At 43.2% G+C, this 21,299-nt stretch overlaps 2 protein-coding genes across 4 annotated transcripts in view; both read left to right on the top strand.

The window, feature by feature from the left end:
- The window catches only part of LOC134082552 (protein NLRC5-like), a 173,670-nt gene extending 164,619 nt beyond the window's left edge, over positions 1-9,051 (top strand). Inside the window, exon 29 of one of the 2 annotated variants that reach the window (XR_009939637.1) lies at positions 8,968-9,051. The gene's annotated coding sequence lies outside the window, so the exon portion shown is untranslated. The other variant, XM_062538365.1, reaches the window with a different exon arrangement.
- LOC134082606 (NLR family CARD domain-containing protein 3-like) overlaps positions 1-21,299 on the top strand; it is a 154,827-nt gene that overhangs the window by 65,766 nt on the left and 67,762 nt on the right. The window lies entirely within an intron of this gene.

Below are 21,299 nucleotides of genomic sequence, written 5' to 3' on the forward strand. Positions count from 1 at the left end.
TGGCTCTGCTAAATATTGTGACAGTTTGCTAACTGTGAAGCTGAGGTCTGGCCTAGTGCATGTAGTAAGATAAATTAAACTACCCACCACTTCTCTGTATTTCTTAACATCACTCATTTTCTCTGCATCCTCAGTGTAATTCAGCTTTTGTTCACAGGGTGTGGCCCTAGGCTTACAATCTTGCATGTTAAACCTCTCAAGTAATTTTTCCACACACTTCTTCTGTGACATTTTAACACATCCATCACACTGGTCGAAATTAATCCCAAGAAAATATTTCAGTTGACCCAAATCTTTCATTTTGAATTTAGATGCGAGCACAGTGTTTCCCATACATTGACTTATTTGTGGCGGCCCACCACAATATCAACACTGACCACCACACAATGATTTTTATATGTTGTACTAAAACTGAATTAAATCTTTTCATTTCCGAGCTATGCTGCATACCTTTGTGCAGCCTCTCTGTCCCTCAACAAACCTGCATGCACGTTTGAAGAATACATTAAAAAAAAAATCCAGCAAGGATTGTTGTTTGTATAGAAGACAACTGGCTAAATCGTGATTAAATCCAGTTTGCATCATAATGTTGCGCACGTCACCCCCCTTACACACACACACCACCACCACAAATAGAATTCAATTCTGTGGGAAACACTGGAGCATCTCTTTCACCATCTTTAGAGCATTTTTGTCACTGGCAGCAATGATCACATCATCCACCCATATTATCATGATCACCTTTTCATCACTGGTTTCCCTTGTGTAAACACAATGATCAGCTTCATTCAATTTGAAGTCATTTGCAATCAGGTATTCATGAAACATCTTATTCCAATTCCTGCCAGACTGCTTTAATCCATATAGTGACTTTTTCAGTTTGTACACCAACTTTTCATTTCTGTTTGTTTTAGTCTCATATCCTTCAGGCTGCTCCATATCTCGCAATCTATTGGTGCATGCAGATAGGCCGTTTTGACGTCCATCTGATGCAGAATCAAATTATCCTGAGCTGCTTTTTGCATCAACACCCTGATGCTAGTTAAGTTGGCAGTAGGAGAAAAAGTCTCCTCATAGTCTATACGACTCTTTTGACTGTATCCTTTGGCTACGTAGCGTGCCTTGTATCTGTCTGAACCATCACAATCACTCTTCATTGCAAACACCCATCTACCCCCCACTGCAGTCTTTCCCTCAGGTAAACTGGTCAAAGTAAACGTGTCATTCTCTCTCAGTGATTGCATTTCTTCATCCATCGCACTAACCCATTTTTGTGATTCAGTTGAGGCTACTGCTTCCCTGAATGTTAGGGGTACATTGCACATCAGTCTGTAACAGTAATCTATGTTGACCAGAGCTTGATCTTTCTTACCATCAGTAACATATTCGGTCAGATAGCTTGGTTTCTTCCTCTCTCTAGGAGGGTATCGCTTAGTCTCCTGCATGGTCACTCTGACTATCCTGCATCTGGTCACTCTGACTATCCTGCATCTGGTCACTCTGACTATCCTGCAACTGGTCACTCTGACTATCCTGCAACTGGTCACCTGTCTCAAGCTCTGCTACTGGTCACCTGTTTCAAGCTCTGCTGCTGGTCACCTGTCTCAAGCTCTGCTACTGGTCACCTGTCTCAAGCTCTGCTACTGGTCACCTGTCTCAAGCTCTGCTACTGGTCACCTGTCTCAAGCTCTGCTGCTGGTCACCTGTCTCAAGCTCTGCTACTGGTCACCTGTCTCAAGCTCTGCTACTGGTCACCTGTCTCAAGCTCTGCTACTGGTCACCTGTCTCAAGCTCTGCTACTGGTCACCTGTTTCAAGCTCTGCTACTGGTCACCTGTCTCAAGCTCTGCTACTGGTCACCTGTCTCAAGCTCTGCTACTGGTCACCTGTTTCAAGCTCTGCTACTGGTCACCTGTCTCAAGCTCTGCTGCTGGTCACCTGTCTCAAGCTCTGCTACTGGTCACCTGTTTCAAGCTCTGCTACTGGTCACCTGTTTCAAGCTCTGCTACTGGTCACCTGTCTCAAGCTCTGCTACTGGTCACCTGTCTCAAGCTCTGCTACTGGTCACCTGTTTCAAGCTCTGCTACTGGTCACCTGTTTCAAGCTCTGCTAGCATCACTATCCTGCCTGGCCCTCATAACTCTTCCCTGAGTAACGTCATCGTCATTGTCATCAGGTGTTGCGGTGGCTAGGCTACTTGGGCCACCGAGGAGCACAGGGAGGGAGCAACGCTGACGCGCAAACAGTCTTGTTCAGAGTTGTTCTGTCGTTTATTAGCAAAGTTTAAAAACATCCAAAAATTCATGTTTAAAATGCAATCCAATGTAATCCAAAGTATCCGTGCAGTGCCAGTGCTAGTGCCAGTAAGACGAGAAATTAAATGATACAAAAACTGATATGGTCAACGAAAAGTGTGCTCTCCCTACTGAGCCCCTCTCCAATACTGCAATACCAGTGCCCAGGTGCCTATATTGGCTAATTGGTTCCCACACCCTGCACTCACGTGACCCACACACCGCGGGTGGATATCAAAACCCCACACAGACTCACATACGGAACAGTCAAGGCATATGGCCGCTACATCAGGTGTCATGTCAGTCTGTGTCTGTTGTTCTGCTCTCGTCTTAGAAACAAACTTCACTAATCTGTGCTTCTGCACTTTTCTGCTTCCAGGATGTAGCAGAAACCATGTAAGCTGGACTATTTTTGTCGTATCCAACAAAGATCCCTTTCTCACATCTTGAGTCAAGCTTGCTCTTGTCTTGCTTGTAAGCGTAACATGCTGACCCAAACTTCTGCATCCTAGAAACATTAGGCTGCTTTCCTGTGAGCATGAAGTAAGGCGTCTGCTTTGTGCGATTGTTATAGCACCTGTTCCTCACTATAGCTGCAGTCTGTAGTACTGAATAGGTCCATAACACCTTAGGTAGCCCACTCTCAATAAGCATACACCTGGACATGTCAAACAAGGTTCTCCAATTCCGCTCGGCGGTACCATTCTGGTGTGGGGAATATGGTGCCGAAGTCTCGTGCCTAATCTCTTTTCTGCTGAGTAGTGCCTGGTAATTTCTTCCCATAAACTCTGTACCATTGTCTGACCTGATACATTTAACTTTCCCGTATGGGGCTGTGTCAGCTAGACATTTTTCAGTTGCTTGTACTGTGTCACTCTTATGTTTTAGAAAGTGCACAAAAACGGCACTGGAATAATCATCAGTGAACGATACTACCCATCTATACCCATCTCTGGACTGTGGGTCTATAGGCCCAGCTAGATCGGTGTGTACTAACTGCAGAGCTGCTTTGGCTCTTGCATCAGGCTCTCTGCTTCTAGTCTGAACGAATTTCCCCTGAGTGCACACATCACATAAGACAGACTTATCTACTGTACCTTCCCCTTAATTGTCATGCCATTAACCACATACTGCCATTTTTGCACATCATCATAATTGCAATGGCCTAAAATCTCGTGCCATGTGTGTATGTCATAACACCCATTGCATTTATCATCACACTCACCATGTACAGTCTCTAAGTAGTAAAGTCTGTTGTGTTCGTGAATGTGGAATTCGGTACCGTCTCTGTCCTGTAGCACACTTTTCTTTTCTCTGAAGATCACAGTCGCCCCGCTCGCTGTTGCGGCCTTCACAGAAAAGATGTCCTGCGGGTATGAAGGGATACATAACGTTTGCTTCAGCGTCACGTTGTGGCTTCGTCCTCCGCTGTCCATCAAGCACACATCCGCATCTCCTCTGTGCTCTGCGATTCCGTTGCTCCTCGTGCTGTCAGCCAACTCAACGCAGTGTGTCTCTGACTGGAAACTTTCGTTGAATCTTTTGAACTTTGCAATATCTGTGATGATATGCGAAGTCGCCCTGTATCCACCATCAGACCTTTCTCCTTGACACCGCGGCCTAGCTGATAGGCTGGTTCCACCTCCCTGTCGCTCGTCAGGAATGCATACGACTTGGTTGACTCCTCAGACACTTGCCGCGCATCATCTCGGCGCTGTTTCTTTCTGCAGTTGAAGTCCCGGTGCGTGGTGGTTTTGCAGTGACTGCACCACTGCCGGCGAGTACAAGCTCTCGCCTTGTGCCCTTTCTGTCCGCACTTGAAGCACACGATATCCACATTTACCTCGGCTCCCCGGTTACTTGCCACCTATGGTCTCGGACTCGGCTGTGCTCGCGCCTTCATGACGTTGTCATCAGAGGCTGTTGCGCGCAATTTCTCTGTGTCCTCATAGCTCCGTAGCTTTGTTTTAAATTCGGCGAAAGGCATGGTCACATCGGCCTGTGTAACGTGAATGGTAAATGGTTTGAATGACTCAGGTAGTCCTTTCAAAACCATTGCCACCAGCAGTCCATCACTCAACGTTTCACCAGCGTTTCTCAAAGCAGTGATCACCGTCTCTGCACGGATAACGTATTCAGTAACGCTTTCGCTATTCGACTTCTGCAGTGAAGTTAGCTCCGTGTAGAGGCTGACTATTCGTGGCTGTCCCTTGCCCGCATAATAGTCTCTTAGGATCTTCAATGCTTTCCGACCATCATCCGCCCCGTCTCGCATAACCAGCGATAATCTCTTTGTCATCCAGGAACTGTATTAACTCTGCATACGCCTCGGCGTTTCTCACCCCGTCTACTGGCCAGTCGCTGTCCTCAGTAGGTTCTCCAAGGATAGTATCTTTCAATCCTTGCAATCTTAGATGTCCTAAGAATTTCATTTCCCATAGTTCATAACTCTTTTCATCTCCGTCGAAAACTAGCCGGGACCAACGGCTGCTAATACTCGATCTGTCCATGGCCTTCCTGCTAGCCATCTCGGCTTTTCAAGCACGTTGCTCAGCTAGCTAACACGCCTGGTACTCTCTTCCGATATTTCTTTTCGTTTATCTCTCTGAGTAACCCTGGGCCCATAACCTGCGTACTCAGAAAGACTATCCTATATCGACTTGACAGTGGAACTACGCTTCACACACAACTTGTGGAGAGTTCAGCCAAAGAGAAAGTTTATTGTTGCACACACACTTTGCACATCACGTGCCCTTATTAAAGCATATTATTGGTTCTTAACAACCAGCATTTATAACCATAAAATAAAAGGTGTATTACGGTACAATTGAGGGCATAATTCCATACATGTCAACAATGTCTCTAATTAAAATGTCATAGGTTTCAATGTAGGACAGCCTGGGGGATAGGCCAAATGAAAAGAATGAGACAAGTTCCGATTTCACATTATTGTTGTGCGGATTTTGGATTTCGGTCGTGGGTATACAAAGTGTAATATTCAAAACAAAAACACGAGGAAATGTCCTATTTTGTTTTTTAAAAATACAGATATAAGGTCGTTTTCGATTTTCAATTTTTGTTTTGAATTTAAAAATCAAATGAACAGAAGGTACACGGACCATGGGTATCTAGCGCACTTAGTTTTCAGTAACGGAAAGAAAAGGTGCACGGAAGGAAAGGGAGCGGTGTTATCGAGTGCACAAGATGTCAAGATGGTTTGTCGATCTTTGAAACATGTTTAGCCTAAATGCAACTTGACATGTCTCTGGGTGAGTAGGCCCTAATATGCCTATGGATCACTTTTTGTAGGCAGTGGATTGTGTCCGTTGTCAAGACAAGGCCTTTAACTGTTCAAAAGTCAAAATTAATATAGATTGTAGACAGTGAAGTGTGAAATTGCGTTTGCAGTGCGGCCGCTCAGCTATGCCTACACAAAGTCGCCTAAAGGAACAACATGGGTGGTTTAATGTAGCATGACTTTTCCTTGAATTGTTCCTTCCCAAATGATAATCCGTGTAATAATAAGGGTTGAACATTGGCAGACAGGTGACACACACACACACACACACCTACACACACACACACACACACACACACACACACACACACACACACACACACACACACACATAGACTACAGAGAGCATAACCTTGTGAGTCATCTAGGCTACCAAAATTGTGGCAGGCTATGTCTTAATAGAGCCCTACCATGGATTATGATAGGCCTATTCATCCCTGATATCTGAAATAACACAAGTTATGCTATGTGTGATTATCATGCTTTGTATGTGGCATCTTTTTTTCTACAGCAAGTTGCCTTGAATCAGTTAATTATTATTTAGGCCTAATAGTCTCAATCACAACCATTCAAGTCTCAATCTGTCCATTTAATTTCACAAAACTCCATAAAATGCCCCTTCATCCCCTAAACTCAACTGAGTTACCAACACTCTAAGGCAGGCAGGCAGGTGCCCCTTCTCCCGTCTGTGCCCAGAGGCTCATAATCCGTCCATGGTTGGTATAGTCACATGACTGATGCTTTTGGGCATGTGGTAGGCTAGAGTAGCCTGTGTCTGTAAAATCCATTTGGGTCATTCCACGCCAAATCAACCAGAGCCCACGCACTTGCGTCTCAAAAAAATCTGAAAAAAATACCATGTGTGCCTATGTTACCCAAGAGACACTCTGTAAAATGTTTTTGTGCTAAGATCAATACTTTTCAAGTAACAGCCAGTTTTACAGGGGGAGGGGGGTGTCAAATTTGTTCTACCTCTTTTTTTTGTCAAAGTTCACAAGCTCATTGCTCAAGAACTAGAATCTGTAGGAGGCTCAAATTTTGCAGGCTGGTGCATAAATAAAGGAATAGTATGCAGTAAAATCACCACGAGTAGTCTGGATGATCCTGCATGGTCATAGCAGTCCCTCAAAGTTGATCAAAATTTTATTGGAGTTTTTGGCTGGGTTCTGTTTAGGCCTTCAGAAGACACATTTTTACTCAACATAGGCTCTTGATTTTTTTTCTCTTATTGAGATCAGTAGAAACACTCTCCGAAAAAGCAATGAAGAGAAAAAAAAATCCATCAGGGACTGAACAGCAGACCTCACAAGTTTGAAAAATAATTTTGGATCTCATATTCAGAGCACCCTAACACCTTGTGGGAATATACAAAGATTTTTTTTATATTTCTTTCGTTAATCTGCATTACCTCTTCTTTTTAAAAACACCAATTTGACTTGTCTTATGCGAATCTTTCTTTTTCATTTTCCACCCTAAACATGGACAAAATGCACCATTGAGATCAATATGTTTTGTCCCCACCCGGCAATTTCAGTGATTCAGTGATTTTAGTGGCACCTAGTGGTTACTCTATACAAAACAAATCTCTCAATAGATCTCGATGGTGCATTTTGCCCTTGTTCAGGGTGGGAAATGAAAAAGAAAGATTTGCATAAGACAAGTCAACTTGGTGTTTTTAAAAAGAAGAGGTAATGCAGATTATAGAAAAAAATATAACAAAAATCTTTGTATATTCCCACAAGGTGTTAGGGTGCTCTGAATATGAGATCCAAATTTATTTTTCAAACTTGTGAGGTCTGCTGTTCAGTCCCTGATGGATTTTCTTTTCTCTTCATTGCTTTTTCGGAGAGTGTTTCTACTTATCTCAATAAGAAAAAAAACCCAAGAGTCTATGTTGAGTAAAAATGTGTCTTCTGAAGGCCTAAACAGAACCCAGCCAAAAACTCCAATAACATTTTGATCAACTTTGAAGGACTGCTATGACCATGCAGGATCATCCAGACTACTCGTGATGATTTTACTGCATACTATTCCTTTTTATGCACCAGCCTGCAAAATTTGAGCCTCCTACAGATTCTAGTTCTTGAGCAATGAGCTTGTGAACTTTGACAAAAAAAAGAGGCAGAACAAATTTGACACCCCCCTTCCCCTGTAAAACTGGCTGTTACTTGAAAAGTATTGATCTTAGCACAAAAACATTTTACAGAGTGTCTCCTGGGTAACATAGGCACACATGGTATTTTTTTCAGATTTTTTTGAGACGCAAGTGCGTGGGCTCTGGTTGATTTGGCGTGGAATGACCCATTTCCTGTTCTCTCGACTCAGAGAGGAAAAAAAAAAGTTTTTGTTGAAGTAGATGTCTGTGGTTTTCCTGTGGACCTGAAAGCTGCTGGCTACATGGCAAATGAGACGTTGCCTACAAAAGAGAAGTGAGATATAGCCTATGTGACAAATGAACATGGTAGATAATTATCAAGAGATTATTTATTACTATTGCTGGTGGCACTTGCTACTCGCCTTCTGTCTTGTGTCACTTTCCTCCTATCCCATGCCACTTGCCTACTGTCCCTTGCTACTATCGTGTGACTTGTGCCACTCACCTACACACACACACACACACACACACACACACACAAACATAGACTACAGAGTGCATAACCTTGTGAGTCATCTAGGCTACATAACAAAATTGTGGCAGGCTATGTCTTAATAGAGCCCTACCATGGATTATGATATTCATCCCTGATATCTGAAATAACACGAGTTATGCTATGTGTGATTATCATGCTTTGTATTTAGCATCTTTTTTTCTACAGCAAGTTGCCTTGAATCAGTTAATTATTATTAAGGCCTAATAGTCTCAATCTCAAAATGCCCCTTCATCCCCTAAGCTCAACTGAGTTACCAACACTCTAAGGCAGGCAGGCAGGTGCCCCTTCTCCCGTCTGTGCCCAGAGGCTCATAATCCGTCCATGGTTGGTATAGTCACACGACTGATGTTTTTGGGCATGTGGTAGGCTAGAGTAGCCTGTGTCTGTAAAACCCATTTCCTGCCTTAAAGCACGGCACTCTGAAGACCTATAGGAAGAAACCCTCCCAGGGCAGGCTAGGTCCTTCTACAGATAGTAATAATAACTCATTTTCCTGTAAGGTAGTAACCCCAGATCTCAAAGGCCCTCGACAGTAAAACATCATTGAGATGTGTATTGGGGCCTCCTCACATGGAACGTTTATAACTTCCGTCCAGTTCAGTGAGCAAGTATCCCTGTTGAGAGAAACTAGAGGAGCGCTCAAATACAGCAGGACCGTGTGCAGAGGGCTTGTCACTCTTACAGTATGTGCTAGCCCAGAAGCTATCTTGTCTAGGGCAGGCTAGGTTCTTCTACAGATAGCGTGGAAGTCTGTTACAGTATGTGGTAGCCCAGAATCCATCTTGTCCAGGGCAGGCTATAGGTTCTTCTACAGATGGTGTGGAAGTCTGTTACAGTATGTGGTAGCCCAGAAGCTATCTTGTCTAGGGCAGGCTATAGGTTCTTCTAGGGTGCCTCTCATGCAGCGTTTATACGTCCTCCCTCGCTCCTCGGGCCTCGATCCTCACTGATCTACATAAAGAAAGATAGAAGAAGGGATAGACTATCCCATTGTTGTTCTTTATGTAGATCAGTGATGTACTGTAATGGCCCCTCACCCCCAAGGGCCACTGGAACTTGTAATTACGTAATTTCCCAGTGAAATGAAGTGTCCCACACCAGCCCTGATCTGGACTCTCCCTCTTCTCCATCCCTTGACTTGGCGTGAACTGTTATTCTATTCTATATAGTCGTACTTTACGTATTGCTGCACAGACAGTATCCTAGTAACACTGTGCCTTTTGTACCTTATTGTGCTGCAACTGTAACTGTATTGTACCTTTACTGTAACTTGATTGTTGTAAGTGGCTTTGAACAAAAGTGTCAGTGAAATGACTAAATGTTATAAATAATATGACTTCTGGTAGTGTTTTTCATATGACTATAAGCAATGTGACCACGCCTTCCTGGTAGTGTTTTTCATACGCCTATAAACAATGTGACAAAGCCTTCCTGGTAGTGTTTTTGTATACGACTATAAACAATGGCCCAATCCCAATGTCAGCCCTAAAGACTAAGAACTAAAGACTCACAGACTTAATTGATCTCAGGTGCTAAGTGAGTGAGTGTGTGAGGCCACATAGGCTCAGATAGGTATTTGGGATTGGGACAGCACTTCACGAGATCACATGTACCTTGGCGATGTTTACTAACAAAGACGTTGCTAACATTTGCACCATGCACGTGTGTCGTGCGTGCTGTTGTTTACCTTCATTTCCGGATTTTTCTATGATCTCCGCGGTAAACGTCACAACACTTTGAACTGTGGGTAATTCCCTTAGGTTAAGTCTGCACCGATGCAGACTCACGGAAAGGGCTCGGTAAGTCTGTACTCAAGCCCTCCCGCCCGTTGTAATTCGACATTGGGACAGCCCTAAACCCTTACGAATTTCGCGAGAACGCGCACCAAAGTCCGTGAGTTCGTGAGTCCGGACATTGGGATTGGGCCAATGTGACCACACCTTCCTGGCTTCCTGGTAGTGTTTTTTTATGCCCTTCAGTTTGTTGTAAATGCGCCCCCTGCAGGTGAGAGAGGGAATGTCATTTCAATTCAATTTCAATTTAATGTCGCTTATAGAGCGCCAATACATTACACATGTCTCAAGGCGCTTTACAGAGTGTTAGACATTCAAAGAGAGCCCATGAGTGACAGGGGCAAGGAAAAACTCCCTAGAATTGGAGATACATATAGGAAGAAACCTCAGACAGACCCACGACTCAAGGGCCCAACCCATCTGCCTTGGGTCAGTTACAGTACAGTCATTTGTAGTTTGAAAGTTACAATGACAATGAAAGTTCAAATAGTCCAGTGTAGGGAATAAATTGTCCATTAGTAATCCATTAGTTATTTCGGAAGGTGATGGGTCGCTGGGATCCGAGGGCCAAAGATTCGGGCAGGGAACCCCAGCAGGCGATGTTAGGGCAGTCATAGGGATGGCGAAGGCAATGGCGATGGTAGGGCAGTCAGAGGGATGTGACTTCAGGTGTGATGAGGGACAGGCACAGAGATGGTTGATGGCTGGTAATGGTTTACCTCACAGGTGAGGTATAGGGGAAAGGGAAGAGAAATAGAGTGTGTTAGTATTACTGTAAGTCATATTAAGTATTAATAAGTATATCAATGGTGATATAAATGGTTATACTATAGAGGGTTTACAAAACGCTTTTACACACCTCTTTTGTGGGGACAGGTGCGTAGGAATAGGTTACCCAGTTAAACCCGAAGAGGCATCCCGCACATCGTCCACCACGCATGCAAACATCCACCCACCCACCACGCACGCAACATCCACCCACCCACAATGCCCCCCCCCAATGCCCCCCCCCCAGGCGAACCCACCCACCACCTCTGAACCGCGCGTCGGAGCAGCATGGCCGAGCATGGCCAGCCAGAGTCCGCCCACAGGCGGCGCCACCCATCCGCAGACACCCCCCACCACCATCCGCGAGCAGAGAGAACGGGGCCCGCGCCAGCCCCACCCAAACCACAACACCACGCGAACACACACCACGGCCCGATCAGGACACACAGTCTGATCCGCCCCGCCGCCCAGGCCCCCCGGAAGCAGCGCCCCCAGAGCAAAAGTCCAGAATGCTTCATGTCTTTGGACGTGTCATCCTGTCATCCTGTTGACAGGGTCGGGAGGCGTAGGGAGGCGATGTAGTGTAATTAAAAACGTTAAAATCATTGGACATTGGTGTAATGTAATTAAAATCGTTAAAACCATTGGACTTCCACTCTAGAAACACCACCCCAAGAAGGCCCGGACCGCGAGCCCAATCCAAATACAATGCCGCAACAGCCCTCCCCTCCGCCATCCACTCCCAGCATTCCCACCTCCCCCGTCCCCCCCATCCCACTAAATGCACAGCCGTGCACATCTGATCAGACCGCATGCCCCAGCCAGACCGCCAATATACGCCCACGCAGAGCCACTGGCGAATGGAGCCGACACGAACCCCACCCCCCCCCATCTACAGACGGCGACGGGAGGCCCCCCGCGGACGAGCAACGCCACCCGCGAACGGACCCCGACCGGCCCAGAGCACCCAGCCACACCACCCAGGCGCGCAGCCCAGACATGATGCGCAAGCCCACCCGGGGAAGGCCCATGACCGAAACGGCGCAAATGGACAAAAGCCTGCATGCGCAGTAAATGAACAAATGCCCGCACGCGCAACAGACAGTACGCGGGACCCTCCCCCCCAAGCTACACTATAGAGGACAGGACAGGGAGAGAAGGAAAGAGGGAGAGTTGAGAGAGGGAGAGGGAGAGGGGAGAAGAGGAGTTGTACGGCATGCCACATAAGAAGTCCATGACAGCGCAATGCTAAAGCAGCATAACTAAGGCATGGTGGAGGGTGGTCAGCACCAGCTCAGGTGTGGTCAGTAGCCACCATGGGATGCATGACTGGGGCACCAGTCACACAAGCCCACAGCAGAGGTGGTCCGTTCCAGTAAGACCCTGAGGTGGTTGAAGTTCCACACTGCACCATACCTAACTATAGGAAGCACTAAAGAGATATGTTTTAAGTCTAGACTTAAAAATAGGGAGGGTGTCTGCTAATCGAATTGAGGGAGGAAGATTATTCCAGAGGAGGGGTGCGCGGTAACAAAAGGCTCTGCCTCCTCCTGTAGTTTTTGAAATTCTTGGAATTACAAGAAGTCCAGTATTTTGTGATCGTAAGGGTCTAGGTGGATTATATGGGACTAGAAGATCTTTAATATATTCGGGTGCTCTTCCATTTATGGCTTTGTATGTGAGAAGTAGAATTTTGAAGTCAATGCGACTTTTAACAGGTAACCAATGTAGAGATGCTAGGATGGGGGAAATATGTTCATATTTTTTGGTCCTAGTGAGTGTGCGAGCAGCTGCGTTTTGTATAAGCTGTAGGCTTTTTAGACAGGTATTATTGTAGCCGGCGTATAGCGCATTACAATAGTCTAGCCTGGAAGTGACAAAAGCGTGGATTAATTTTTCAGCGTCTGGTAAGGATAAGGACTTCCTTATCTTTGAAATGTTCCTTAAATGGAAAAATGAGGTTTTTGTGATCTGCTTTATGTGACTATTGAGTAGAAGTTCTTGATCAATTGTAACTCCTAGATTTTTAACACTTGTGGATGAGGTCAGTGAGAGATCACTATATGTAACCTGTGATGTGGATAGGATATCCCTAGTCTTCTTAGGACCTAAAACCATAACTTCTGTTTTATCTGAGTTCAATAGCAGGAAGTTATTAGTCATCCAAATTTTTATGTCTCTCAGACATGTGTTGAGTTTGGCTAACGGGGTTGGTTCATCGGGCTTTATGGAAATATATAATTGTGTATCATCTGCATAAGAATGGAAATCAATGCCATGTTTTCTAATTATAGAACCTAGAGGACTCCACTGTACAGGTACAGATGTGTACATTACAATATGACTGCTCAGGAAAAGAGAACAAACTGGAGATGTGATTAATGTAGTAGTAGACTATTGATGTAAATATGATAAATGCAGATCAGTAACGTATGGTGGAGTTGTGATTATTGGATACTGTATATCACAGACGTGCCTGCCAGTGAGTGTGGTTTATTCGTTTTGACAGTAAAACATATTTTTAAATCCATGAGATGGTAATGACTGCAGGTTTAGTGTGTTCTGCAGATTGTTCCTGATGACTGAGTGCTGTAAGAGCTGGTGTGGCCTGTGAACAGGTATACAGATGAAGATGTAGGTCATTTACCCATCAATGCTTTTGCAATGAAAATGAAAACGTGACTTTTCCCTCAGTACAGTGGTGTTCATTGAACCATTTTAAATTGCAGTAGCACTAGTTACGAACCGCAAGGCAGAATGATAAACAACATCCAGATTTTCCAGCATAAGGATGAAGATGCATGTTTGTATGTTATATCAGCATAATCTAATATTAATAAGAAAGTAGTCTGGACCAATCTTTTCCTTGCAGTGAGGGAGAAACATTTGGACAAAAATAAAAGCTTAACTTAGGGCTGACATTTTTTTAAAATGGCTTTCAATATGGACCCCAAAGGATAGTTTATTGTCAAGCCAAATGTAAGAGTCATGTCTTGAAACATTAAGTCTTCAATAATGAAGTCATTAAACCAATCAGTTCATTCTTCATAAAGTTGCTATCCGGGTGATTCCGCGAAATCGGTGCCTTTTCGACTTTATTTTTGTTTAAAATAAAGTTGTTCCAAACTAATTTTTTTCAATACCCATTCATTTCTGACATCTTCATAGTACAAAAAATTGTGTGGGGGCAACTCAAGCTATACCATTGACCATTTTATGACTGTATATTTATTTCATGTTTTCATAATTTCCTCAGTCCTGTTACCACTGTAACAACACTTCCAATTACAATTATGCAACAATTTATACATGTCTAAGTAGTATTTTGGTCCCTCTTCTCATTGAGATTGTCATATTTAGAATTTTTTAGAATGATCTGTTTTAGATCATAATTGGCATTAGTAACAGAACTGAGGATTTCATGCTAATCTGCTCATTGTTGGCTAACTAACTATTAGCAATAGTAACAGACTGAGGGTAACAGGACTGAGGATTTCATGCTAATCTGCTCATTGCTAGCTAACAGGTCAAGGTTAGAAATGCACATGGCATGTCATCTGAAAGGTTATTACATCTAGATATTGGTAATATCAGGATTAATAAATAATTGTTTATATTTATACTTTAAATAATGGTAACAGGACTGATGTTGTATGTTGACCCCGCTCTACCTCTGCTGATAAAACATGAAAAATGGGACATTTAAGAAAAGAGAAACTTTCCCTTTTTTAAACTGTGGAATCCACTTCCCCTGAAATTATGTCACTTCCTTGAAATTATGTCACTTCTGGTTTGTACTATTATTTTATAGGGGGGTTTTGGTGATAGTAACAGGACTGATATGAAATGAGGGACAATGAATTGACAATGATAAATGACTAATATTTCTAAGAAATTATATATATTTATGTCAAAACTATTACTTAACAATGAGATTACACTTGAAACAATATAAAACTGTGAAAATAGTATCTTTGTGCCCACATCTTATAAATGAGAAGTTATGTTGAAAAATAACAACCATAGCGTGGGACAGGCCAAAATCCTTACCTTTAGCATATAACATGTGATTTTGAATATTTTAAATTGTAATTTACTGGATTTTACTTGATCTTATATTGATGATAGGATCTGCAGTAACAAATTACACATTTTTTCATTATTAAAGCAATTTTATAACTGATTTTCTGTTAGGGACGCTAAAAGGCACCGATTTCGCGGAATGACCCATCCACACAACACTCATCTCCCCTTAAACATATGAGATGCCATTTTCAGTCTCAACACTAGATGGCAGTGGCGAGTAGCTGCACTGGCTGGTGTGTGCAGAGTAGAAGGAGCCGGAGTTCAGCCCAACTGATAATGGGAGACTGAATGAGAGTCTAATAGTGTAATGATGAGGATCACCTGCAGAGGTAGAATGAGTTCAGAGTCCAGTTGAGTCCAGTGACGCTGAAGAAAGAGAGACGGGGTAGAACAGGACAGACTGAAGACTCCAAGAGGCCACAAGGCACCACAGTATACTGTACTGTAGGTTGCTATAGTTATGTTAGCAGTGTATAGGAGGGAGAGGCTCTGTTTACTTGCCCTCAGCCCCCAATAGACCTCTGAAGTTCACCTACAAAAAAGCTACCATCTCCTCCCAAATAAGGAGATCCGGTATCTTGAGATTTTTTCTATGGGAAAATAACATGGGGATCTTGAATCATCGCACCTGTTAAATTCTTGCAGGGATGAAGAAACTGGAAATGCAGACGTTTTGCACTTCACAGTATCCACTCGAAGGCAGAGGACAAAACTGTGATCTTCAGTAGGTGAAGACGGCATACTTTGGTCTTTGCTACTCCAGAGCCAACTTACAATGCAACTTGCCATAGAGATTCAGAGATCTGTTCAGAATGACTTGAAATGGTATTCAGCTCGACCAGCAGTGTAATGCTCACCAGTGTTTAAAGGTGAACTATGCACGTTTTCTTTAGCTTGATTTGCCTGAACTATTTTGGGTCGAATGACTGCTGTCTCGCTTTCCCCTAGCGCCTCTGAGCGGGAAAACCACGCATGTAAGTTTGTGCCACCGGGACAGAAACTCTCCAGCCTCGCCATCATGCTCGTGAAAAGGCAGACTGACCGATTGAGGAGTTTAGTCAAATATACATGCTAAAGCTGTAGGGGAAGCTTTGCAGAGAAATCTGCAAGCGTAAAACGAGTGAAAACGAAAAGGGTGATGAAATCGCCAAACCTGCATAGTTTCCCTTTAATGAATATTAAACTGGCAGTTGAGTACTTTTAAATCTATTCAAAAACACACACACAGAGCCCAATGTACAAATCTGTCTGATGAGAAGTTTGTATAGACCGGTTACAGCCCCCTAACAACCGTCGTCAAGAACGAACTCAGAGGACAAGCGAACTCAGAGCCGCACGGACACGCACGGGCCCAATCCCAATGTCCGGACTCACGAACTCACGGACTTTGGTGCGCGTTCTCGCGAAATTCGTAAGGGTTTAGGGCTGTCCCAATGTCGAATTACAACGGGCGGGAGGGTTTGAGTACAGACTTACCGAGCCCTTTCCGTGAGTCTGCATCGGTGCAGACTTAACATAAGGGAATTACCCACAGTTCAAAGTGTTGTGACGTTTACCGCGGAGATCATAGGGAGGGAAAGTAATCTCATTTGCGTTCCTAGAGGCTAGCGGGAGAGGATGGGATTTTCTTTTAGAAAAAATATATCTCGGCCCACGATCGGAAGTTAGTTAAATGCCTTCAATATGCTATCCATGTAGGTCAGCTCTATTGCTTCTAGTGGTCATACTTTATTTTTTAGGATCAGTTTAATTGTTTTGAGTTTGTTTGTAACATGGTGATAACGAACTACAGTAGCTAGCTACAGTAGCATTTGACGTCACCAGTTTGGGCGCTCCATCTCCAACTGATCAAAACGGCAATTTGCTTAACTTGCTTATCATATTTTTGTAATAACAGAGAGCGATGTAAACCGCGTGGTAATTACCTTTATGTTGGGATAACTTGTGTTGTGCTCCTATCACACAAGAGCTGGCAGTAAGTGTGATTGTCTACTAACTAACCAACTAGCTAAGAGGCTAATAAACAAACCATGCTAGGTGAGTAACGTCGTCGAAGGGTGTCACGTCACTTGAAGTTGTAGTCCATTTATGAAATGAAACGAGCAATTACGTTTTTTTTAAATAAGGCGAAATAGAGTCTGATATTTTCACAGTTAGTAGATTATTACAGTATGCCGACTGAAAAATATTTTTGGTGGATAAGATCGCTGGTATAGCTGCGTAGTATTTTTTTGAAAAGTCGGTCTATGGGACTTAACATTGGAGCTGCTCTTCGATAGGAACGCAACCACTTGGGGCGCTGGTTTTCACTTTCCCTCCCTATAGATAAATCCGGAAATGAAGGTAAACAACAGCACGCACGACACACGTGCATGGTGCAAATGTTAGCAACGTCTTTGTTAGTAAACATCGCCAAGGTACATGTGATCTCGTGAAGTGCTGTCCCAATCCCAAATACCTATCTGAGCCTATGTGGCCTCACACACTCACTCACTTAGCACCTGAGATCAATTAAGTCTGTGAGTCTTTAGTTCTTAGTCTTTAGGGCTGACATTGGGATTGGGCCACGGTCTGTGCGGCACGGACAGCACAAAGCAAGCATGCTGAACTTAGTTGATTAAACTAATCGACTGATCATACGGGTCTAGTGACCACTTTTGATCAGGTAGGCTAAAGTAAGCACTATTCTAGGCTATGACTAATGGCTAATAGTGTTCTCATTTTAATCTAAACCAGTCCGATCCTATGCTCTACTGGGACGGGGAGCACTGTGCACACCGGACCCCACCCCCCCCCCCCACAAAAAAACAGACTTGCATGCACGACCATCATAGCACCCACAATCATAAATCGGTCAACCAAACAGCTGAGTGTGTAGGCCAGCAGAAACGACCAATTCAAAAATAATGTGACACGACATAAACAAGCAATCATGCCACAGCGGGCTATTGTAAAGTCCTCCTTATCTTACCTTAAACCTGAAGCGTCTGTGTTAGCACTTGTGGTGGATGCGCTAGCATCATTGCTATCAGCTTCAGTATTCTGCCCGAACATTAATCCAGAAATCGTAGGCTTATTTGCGATGTTTTGTATTATCTACGTTTCGTTTGTGTTCTCTGTTTGTGTGTGGCTACCAGATTTGTATTTGGTATTGTATTATTTAGGATTCATTAATAAACCACTGAGGCCAATTTCTCATGACCAACACTTTTCTAAGTGTCATCACGAACTCATGTGTACACTCTAATATACAAGACTCAGGTCCGAATGAGGATGCCACCAACAGGCAAGGAGAGTTTATTACAACTAACTACAATTTAGGCCTACATCTCTACAGTAAGATAGAGTTCTATCCTATCACTTAGGTTAGTTAGGTCCTATGTTCACTGACTTTGCAAAACGTATCATTTCTTGTCAGCCTACTAAATAAAACATTCTTACTTCCTTGTTTTAACCTTACAAATACATGTGACTTTGCAATATTTCTTTTTTTTTCTATCACCTCAAATTCACAACTTAAACAATGCTTTACAATCACAGAAGTTACAGAAACTTTTTTTTTCCACAATAAACTCAAGTTCATAACATGCACTTACAGCAGAATCAGCACAAATTGGGACGTAGGTATAACATTTGTGGTGTACAGAAAGATAGCATAGAAAGACACCGACTGCAGCAAAGAGTCGACAAACGGGTCAGGAGTGAAAGTGCTTTGCTATTGGAGATGCACACTCGTGTGAATGTCTGTACGGGAGATGTTGCTGTTACAGGGGTTTCTTGTCAGACTGAAATGACAATGAAACATTGTGAACAGATACAAAACGAAGTGAATGGGTTGCATGAGGAACTGAGTAAATAAAACTGAACATAGCTGGATTTATTGGAAATTATGAGAAAACTCTTCACTTCACTAGCCTTCCCAACTGGCAGTTACCGTTTTCCCTGTATGAATACCTCAAAGGGCACCTTGAAACAAGAGTTCCGTCTTCATCAGCTTTGCATGCATTCCAAAAACGTATTCTCACTATCATGCTAATTAAACTTCATCTTTATGGAAAAGACTTGGCCTATAGATTTGAGAGGGATCAGTAAAGCAACTGTATCAAGAACTTTTAATCATGGTTTGCATATCATGTGCTTGCCTCAAACCCTTGATCATGTGGGCAGAGAGAGATGATTTCATGAAAACAATGCCAATGGACTTTCGAAAACACTCTCCAAACTGTGTGGTGTGATCATTGACTGCTTTAAAATTTTCTTGGAACGAGCCACACATCCACTAGCCAGGGCCCAAACTCATCATACAAACATCAATCAGGTGCCCTTTGAGGTATTCAAATGTTATACGTCCCAATTTGTGCTGATTCTGCTGTAAGTGCACGTTATGAACTTGAGTTTATTGTGGAAAAAAAAGTTTCTGTAACTTCTGTGATTGTAAAGCATTGTTTAAGTTGTGAATTTGAGGTGATAGGGAAAAAAAGAAATATTGCAAAGTCACATGTATTTGTAAGGTTAAAACAAGGAAGTAAGAATGTTTTATTTAGTAGGCTACAAGAAATGATGACGTTTTGCAAAGTCAGTGAACATAGGACCTAACCTAAGTGATAGGATAGAACTCTATCTTACTGTAAGGCCTAAATTGTAGTTAGTTGTAATAAACACTCCTTGCCTGTTGGTGGCGTCCTCATTCGGACCTGAGTATTGTATATTAGAGTGTACACATGAGTTCGTGATGACATAGAGCTCCCCAGTCCCGCCCACAGCCTTGTCCGGAAGTAAAAATCCAATACAATTTCTCCATTTCTCAATTTCTTGACAATTGGAGAATAAGCCATAACATCGTAACCGTCCATGGTAGACTTAAAACCAGCTACGATGTGACTAAGCGATTATACCTGCTCATATAGATGTCAAAAGTTAATGGGGGCATCAACCTTGTTTTGAGAAAACAATGCTTTATTCACGATTTAACGAGAGAGTACTACACTACCCGACACCCTAACGTGTAAAACTGGTGAAAGCAGAGCCTTTGATTGGTAGAGATCGCCGTTGCCATGGCAATGCCAAACAAACTGTACTCAGCTTTTCCCGCGCCTATCGTCCAGCTTCGTCTCGCTGGAACTTCAAAACTTAAAATGGCTGCAGGGCTGATCAGGACCGATGTGTGGTCTTCCGAAAAATAACGGTTTTCTCATCTTGAAGGTTGAATTTACTCAATGGAAACGGTAGGAAGTAATCATCTTCTTTTCTCAGATTAATATGGAACCATGTTAAACTATCTTTAGGCTGCAAATGTTGGAAATGTGTGTACGTTTGCAAAGCATCCTGGGATTTGAGTTCTCTATCTCGGAATTTAAGATATGTACCCAGTCTTGTACCTTTCGCTTTTTTTACATTTTCTGTTCATTTTTTCACTCGAAATTATAAGTTATATGCTTATGAGTCACATCGTAGCTGGTTAGCCTAAGGCATGGTCTAAAACTCTTTATATCCGAATTTTTCCAGAAGTCAATGGGAGAAATGAATGAGAATTTTACTTCCGGACAAGCACCTCTCTCGGAGGAGGGGCGGGACTGGGGAGCTCTATTTAGAAAAGTGTTGGTCATGAGAAATTGGCCTCAGTGGTTTATTAATGAATCCTCATCAAATAATACAATACCAAATACAAATCTGGTAGCCACACACAAACAGAGAACACAAACGAAACGAAAGGTAGATAATACAAAAAATAGCAAATAAGCCTACGATTTCTGGATTAATGTTCGGGCAGAATACTGAGGCTGATAGCAATGATGCTAGCGCATCCACCACAAGTGCTAACACAGACGCTTCAGGTTTAAGGTAAGATAAGGAGGACTTTACAATAGCCCGCTGTGGCATGATTGCTTGTTTATGTCGTGTCACATTATTTTTGAATTGGTCGTTTCTGCTGGCCTACACACTCAGCTGTTTGGTTGACAGCTTTATGAGTGTGGGTGCTATGATGGTCGTGCATGCCAGTCTGTGTTTTTTTTTTTTTTAGAAGGGGGGTGGGGTCCGGTACGTGTGCACAGTGCCCCCCGTAGAGCATAGGATCGGACTGGTTTAGATTAAAATGAGAACACTATTAGCCATTAGTCATAGCCTAGAATAGTGCTTACTTTAGCCTACCTGATCAAAAGTGGTCACTAGACCCGTATGATCAGTCGATGAGTTTAATCAACTAAGTTCAGCACGCTTGCTTTGTGCTGTCCGTGCCGCACAGACCGTGCGTGTCCGTGCGGCTCTCTAGTTCGCTTGTCCTCTGAGTTCGTTCTTGACGACGGTTGTTAGGGGGCTGTAACCGGTCTATATCCTCTTTTATTGTGAAGTTCTTAAAAACAAGCAGTAAAAAGTAAAAAACCAAGCGTACAATATATATATATATATAT

Source organism: Sardina pilchardus, chromosome 1 (assembly GCF_963854185.1).
Source record: "Sardina pilchardus chromosome 1, fSarPil1.1, whole genome shotgun sequence".
NCBI lineage: Eukaryota > Metazoa > Chordata > Actinopteri > Clupeiformes > Clupeidae > Sardina > Sardina pilchardus.